The sequence below is a fragment of the Schistocerca cancellata genome, chromosome 5 (assembly GCF_023864275.1).
Source record: "Schistocerca cancellata isolate TAMUIC-IGC-003103 chromosome 5, iqSchCanc2.1, whole genome shotgun sequence".
NCBI classification, from domain to species: domain Eukaryota; kingdom Metazoa; phylum Arthropoda; class Insecta; order Orthoptera; family Acrididae; genus Schistocerca; species Schistocerca cancellata.
Genome location: NC_064630.1, coordinates 164,693,166 through 164,699,997, shown reverse-complemented (window position 1 = coordinate 164,699,997; position 6,832 = coordinate 164,693,166). Strand labels below are relative to the sequence as shown.

Genomic DNA, 6,832 nt, shown 5'->3' with positions numbered 1-6,832 from the left:
GGATAGCAAATGGCTGTTGCTCGCACTACGGCGATGATGGTTAGGGGTGCCATTTCTTTTCAAGCGGGACCCCTTTGGTTTTCATCTGCTGTCCCCTTACAGCACGGTGGTACGTCGACGATATTCTACGCCTCGTTTCATTGCCCTTCACGGCAAGCCGTCCTGGGCCTACATTGCAGCAAGAGAAAGACGCCCGCACACAGCGAGAGTTTCTACTACTCGTCTTCGTGCTTGTCAAACCCCTACCCTGGCCAGCAAGGGCGCTCCATCTCACCCCAACTGAGAACTTCAGGAGCATTATTGGCAGAGCCCTACAACCGGCTCGGTATTTTGACGATCTAACGCAAATAATTTGATGTGATATCTCTCAGGAGAACGTCCAACAACTATTCTTCTTCTTGTTTGGCTCTACAGTCCTTGAAGAACCTTGGCCTCCTGTATCACCTGACTCCATTCTTCTCTGTCCATCGCCTTCATTCTCCAATTTCTTATTCCCATTGCCTTTAGATCTTCTTCCAAATCGTCCAGCCACCTTTCCCTGGGTTTACCTCTTCTCCTTCTCCCGTCAGATTTTACCATGAAAACTTCCTTGACACTCCGAGTTGCTGGCATTCTCTGTACATGCCCTGTCCATCTTATTCTTCCCTGCTTAATTTTAACAACAATATCCATTTGTCCAAAAAGTGTTTGTAGTTCTATATTTCTTCTTCCTCTCCAGCCATCTTCCTCTCTCGCTGCTCCAAAAATCCTTCTCGGTATCTTTCTTTCCCATCTCAATAACCAGTTCTCCTTCTTTAACGTCAAAACCCAGCCTTCTGATCCCTATTTTACTATAGGTCTCATTTTGGTCGTGTATATTTTGATTTTTGTATTCCTACTAACATTCCTGGAATTAAATACATTCTGCAAGGCAAAATATCCACTCGCTATCCTTCCTTGAATTTCTACTGCCACTTTACTGTCCTCCCTTATTACAGAACCTAAATATTTAAATATTTTTACTCTTTCATATTCTTTCCCATTTATTACTATTGAATTCTTTTGTCCGTTTATATTGGGCTCCCCCATCACCAAATACTTCGTTTTGTTTGTGTTCACTGCTAAACCTACTTCTCTTGCTGCTTCCTCTAACGTATCGTAGTTCCCCTTTAGTAGTGCCCTTACATTGCTTGCCATTAATGCTTCGTCATCCGCATATGCTACCACTTGAACTTGCCGATTAAGTACACTCCTGGAAATTGAAATAAGAACACCGTGAATTCATTGTCCCAGGAAGGGGAAACTTTATTGACACATTCCTGGGGTCAGATACATCACATGATCACACTGACAGAACCACAGGCACATAGACACAGGCAACAGAGCATGCACAATGTCGGCACTAGTACAGTGTATATCCACCTTTCGCAGCAATGCAGGCTGCTATTCTCCCATGGAGACGATCGTAGAGATGCTGGATGTAGTCCTGTGGAACGGCTTGCCATGCCATTTCCACCTGGCGCCTCAGTTGGACCAGCGTTCGTGCTGGACGTGCAGACCGCGTGAGACGACGCTTCATCCAGTCCCAAACATGCTCAATAGGGGACAGATCCGAAGATCTTGCTGGCCAGGGTAGTTGACTTACACCTTCTAGAGCACGTTGGGTGGCACGGGATACATGCGGACGTGCATTGTCCTGTTGGAACAGCAAGTTTCCTTGCCGGTCTAGGAATGGTAGAACGATGGGTTCGATGACGGTTTGGATGTACCGTGCACTATTCAGTGTCCCCTCGACGATCACCAGTGGTGTACGGCCAGTGTAGGAGATCGCTCCCCACACCATGATGCCGGGTGTTGGCCCTGTGTGCCTCGGTCGTATGCAGTCCTGATTGTGGCGCTCACCTGCACGGCGCCAAACACGCATACGACCATCATTGGCACCAAGGCAGAAGCGACACTCATCGCTGAAGACGACACGTCTCCATTCGTCCCTCCATTCACGCCTGTCGCGACACCACTGGAGGCGGGCTGCACGATGTTGGGGCGTGAGCGGAAGACGGCCTAACGGTGTGCGGGACCGTAGCCCAGCTTCATGGAGACGGTTGCGAATGGTCCTCGCCGATACCCCAGGAGCAACAGTGTCCCTAATTTGCTGGGAAGTGGCGGTGCGGTCCCCTACGGCACTGTGTAGGATCCTACGGTCTTGGCGTGCATCCGTGCGTCGCTGCGGTCCGGTCCCAGGTCGACGGGCACGTGCACCTTCCGCCGACCACTGGCGACAACATCGATGTACTGTGGAGACCTCACGCCCCACGTGTTGAGCAATTCGGCGGTACGTCCACCCGGCCTCCCGCATGCCCACTATACGCCCTCGCTCAAAGTCCGTCAACTGCACATACGGTTCACGTCCACGCTGTCGCGGCATGCTACCAGTGTTAAAGACTGCGATAGAGCTCCGTATGCCACGGCAAACTGGCTGACACTGACGGCGGCGATGCACAAATGCTGCGCAGCTAGCGCCATTCGACGGCCAACACCGCGGTTCCTGGTGTGTCCGCTGTGCCGTGCGTGTGATCATTGCTTGTACACCCCTCTCGCAGTGTCCGGAGCAAGTATGTGGGTCTGACACACCGGTGTCAATGTGTTCTTTTTTCCATTTCCAGGAGTGTATATCCAACAACTCTATCAAGCCGAATAACTGCATGCATGAGGGCCAGATGTGGACCAACGCATTGCTGACTCGCTCAACTTGTGAAATTCTTTCTCTTGAATAAAGCATCAAATTTTTCTGAAACTACACTACTTGCATTTAAAATTGCTTCACCAAGAAGAAATGGAGATGATAAACGGGTATTCATTGGACAAATATATTATACTAGAACTGACATGTGATTACAAAAAATGGCTCTGAGCACTATGGGACTTAACTTCTAAGGTCATCAGTCCCCTAGAACTTAGAACTACTTAAACCTAACTAACCTAAGGACATCCTGCACATCCTTGCTCGAGGCAGGACCGTAGTGGTCGCGCGGTTCCAGACTGTAGCGCCTAGAACCGCTCAGCCACCTCGGCTGCATTTTGCATTTTCACGCAATTTGGGTGCATAGATCCTGAGAAATCAGTACCCAGAACAACCAACTCTCGCAGTAATAACGGCCTTGATACGCCTGGGCATTGAGTCAAACAGAGCTTGGATGGCGTGTACAGGTACAGCTGCCCATGCAGCTTCAACACGATACCTCAGTTCATCAAGAGTAGTGACTGGCGTATTGTGACGAGCCAGTTGCTCGGCCACCATTGACCAGACGTTTTCAATTGGTAATAGATCTGGAGAAAGTGCTGGCCAGGGCAGCAGTCGAACATTTTCTGTATCTAGAAAGGCCCGTAAAGGACCTGCAACACGCGGTCGTGCATTATCCTGCTGAAATGTAGGGTTTCGCAGGGATCGAATGAAGGGTAGAGCCATGGGTCGTAACACTTTTGAAATGTAAAGTCCACTGTTCAAAATGCCGTCAATGCGAACAAGAGGTGACCGAGACGTGTAACCAATTGCACACCATACCATCACTCCGGGTGATACGCCAGTATGGTGATGACGAATACACACTTCCAATGTGCGCTCACCGCGATGTCGCCAAACACGGATGAGACCATCATGATGCTGTAAACAGAACCTGTATTCATCCGAAAAAATGACGTTTTGCCATTCATGCACCCAGTACGCCATCGCAAGCGCTCCTGGCAGCGTCAAGGGTAACCGCAGCCTTGGTCTCCGAGCTGATAGTCCATGCTGCTGCAAACGTCGTCGAACTGTTCGTGCAGATAGTTGTTGTCATGCAAATGTCCCCATCTGTTGACTCAGGGATCGAGACGTGCCTGCACAATCCGTTACAGCCATGCGGATAACATGCCTGTCATCTCGACTGCTAGTGATACGAGACCGTTGGGATCCAGCACGTCGTTCCGTATTACCCTCCTGAACCCACCGATTCCATATTCTGCCAACAGTCATTGGATCTCGACCAACGCGAGCAGCAATATCGCGATACGATAAACCGCAATCGTGATAGGCTATAATCCGACCTTTATCAAAGTCGGAAACGTGATGGTACGCATTTCCTTACACGAGGCATCACAACAACGTTTCACCAGGCAACGCCGGTCTGCTGCTGTTTGTGTATGAGAAATCGGTTGGCAACTTTCCTCATGTCAGCACGTTGTAGGTTTCGCCACCGGTGCCAACCTTGTGTGAATGCTCTGAAAAGCTAATCATTTGCATATCACAGTATCTTCTTCCTTTCGGTTAAATTTCGCTACTGTAGCACGTCGTCTTCATGGTGTAGCAATTTTAATGGCTAGTAGTGCATGGTCATTTGTTCGTCCCTACATGTACATCACATCTACCGATATCGGTCCCATTCGGATAATTCCTTCGTGATGCGCCCTTTTTTTCGTTAGAATTTACAGCTGTTGTTATCGCTCTTACGTGTAAGATGTAACAACAGTTGTTGTCCTAGTATCCGTCAGGAGATGGGTCTACGGAGACTGGTTGCCTGTTGTCCGAGCGCTACTCCCCGTTCATCAGACCCAGTGTCTCTGGGAGCGGCAGCGCGTTTCTCCAGTGGGCGCTCGCCCCAGCGCCACCAGTGGGTCTCTGTCGCTGTCTCTGCTGCCGCCGCCGTCGCCGGCGCCGCGGTATTTTTAGGCGCCTCGCCGCGCCGCCCGCGGTCGTTTATAAAGGCGGGAGGCGCGCGCGGCGCCCCAGTACGAGTGGCGTGGGCGACGTCCGCCGCCGGCCCAGCCTCACGCACCGCGCACGCACAGTGCCCGGCCGGCGACTCACCGCGACGCGACGCGCCGCCCCGCTACACGACCTCACATTGACGACCGGCGCCCGACCCGCGCCGAAGGCTACGCGCTGAGCGACTACCACACCCGACTGATACAGGTAGGCCACCGAGCAGTACGCCGCAGTGCTCGTGGGATCTCGTCGGCCTCAGAAGGGGCACCTGTGTGTGGCGGCTGTCCAGCGCCGGTGCTGAGGGTCTAGACGGACTGTGGTTAGAAGTTGTACCTTATCTTTCCGCCGCTACTGTGTTACTTCGAAACTGTTACAGCTCAGCGAAATTGAAGATGGCTCTTTCGTCCGGCAGATAAAGAGTGGTCTTTTGCAACCAGTGTCACTGATTTCATATATGATGTGTCCTCCGACGCAATTTATATTCCAGCTGTTGCAAAGCTAAGGATTGATATCTTCATCTACATGGATACTCTGCATATCACATTTAAGTGTCTGGCAGAGGGATCATCGAACCACCTTCACAATTCTCTGTTATTCCTATCTCGTTCAGCGCGCGGGAAGGATGTACACCTATATCTAGAAACATCCCCCAGGCTGTGGCTAATCCATGTCTCCGCAATATCCTTTCTTCCATGAGTGCTAGTTCTGCAAGGTAGGCAGAAGAGCTTTTGTGAAGTTTGGAAGGTAGGAGACGAGGTACTGGCTGAGTTAAAGCTGTGAGGACGGGGCGTGAGTCGTGCTTGGGTAGCTCAGTTGGTAGAGCACTTGCCCGAAAAAGGCAAAGGTCCCGAGTTCGAGTCTCGGTCCGGCATACAGATTTAATGTGTCAGGAAGTTTCTTAACACCTATATCTTTCCGCACGAGCTCTGATTTCGCTTATTTTAACCTTGTGATCGTTCCTCCCTGTGTAAGTCGGTGTCAACAAAATATTTTCGCGTTCGGAGGAGAAAGTTGGTGATTGGAATTTCGTGAGAAGATTCCGTCGCAGTGAAAAACGCCTTTCATTTAACGATTTCCAGCCCAAATCCTGTATCATTTCTGAGACACTCTCTCCCGTATTTCACGATAATACAAAACGTGCAGCCTTTCTTTGAACTTTTTCGATGTACTCAGTCAGTCCTATCTGGTAAGGATCCCACACTGCGCAACAGTATTCTAAAAGAGGACGGACAAACGTAGTGTAGGCAGTCTCCTTAGTAGATCTGTTACATTTTCTAAGTGTCCTGCCAATAAAACGCAGTCTTTGGTTAGTCTTCACCACAACATATTCTATGTGTTACTTCCAATTTAAATTGTTCGTAATTGTAATTCCTAGGTATTTAATTGAATTTAGGGCTTTTAGATTAGACTGATGTATCGTGTAACCGAAGTTGAACGAGTTCCTTTTAGCACTCATATGGACCTCACACTTTTCGTTATTTAGGGTCAGTTGCCACTTTTCGCACCATTCAGATATGTTTTCTAAATCGTTTCACAGTTGTTTTGATCTTCTGATAACGTTATTAGTCGATAAACGACAGAGTCATCTGCAAACAACCGAAGACGGCTGCTCGGATTGTCTCCGAAATCGTTTATATAGATAAAGAACAGAAAGGGCCTATAACACTACCTTGGGGAACGCCAGAAATCACTTCTGTTTACTCGATGACTTTCCGTCTATTACAACGAACTGTGACCCCTCTGACAGGAAATCACAGATAGGAGAGAGTGAACACCAAAGAAAGCGTATTTGGAATATTGTTGTTAGATTGGTGCTTAAGTTCGTAGCGTTTTTGTTTTGAATGTTAGTATTCCGGTTGGTATGAGGTTATCTGCCGATTTTTTTATTTGTCGTTCACTGTTGCTATTCGAGTTGCATATTGTCATTTTTTGATTTGAGTACTGGGTGGACCTGCGGACGCTAGAAAATAGAGTGCCAAATGGAGAAACAGAAACGTTTCCGGCATATTCTTCGGGTTGAGTTCAGTAGAGGGGTGACAGCCGCGGAGGCAGCCAGAAGCATTTGCGCAGTGTATGGGTCCAATGCCACTGGACAATGCACGGCAAGAAAAT

The 6,832-nt window shown here is 49.2% G+C and overlaps 1 non-coding gene across 1 annotated transcript; it reads left to right on the top strand.

Annotated features, from left to right (window-relative positions):
- Positions 1-5,517: 5,517 nt before the first annotated feature.
- On the top strand, positions 5,518-5,592 carry Trnaf-aaa (transfer RNA phenylalanine (anticodon AAA)). Its single transcript has one exon. It is a non-coding gene; the product is annotated as a tRNA-Phe (tRNA).
- The last annotated feature ends 1,240 nt before the right edge of the window (positions 5,593-6,832 follow it).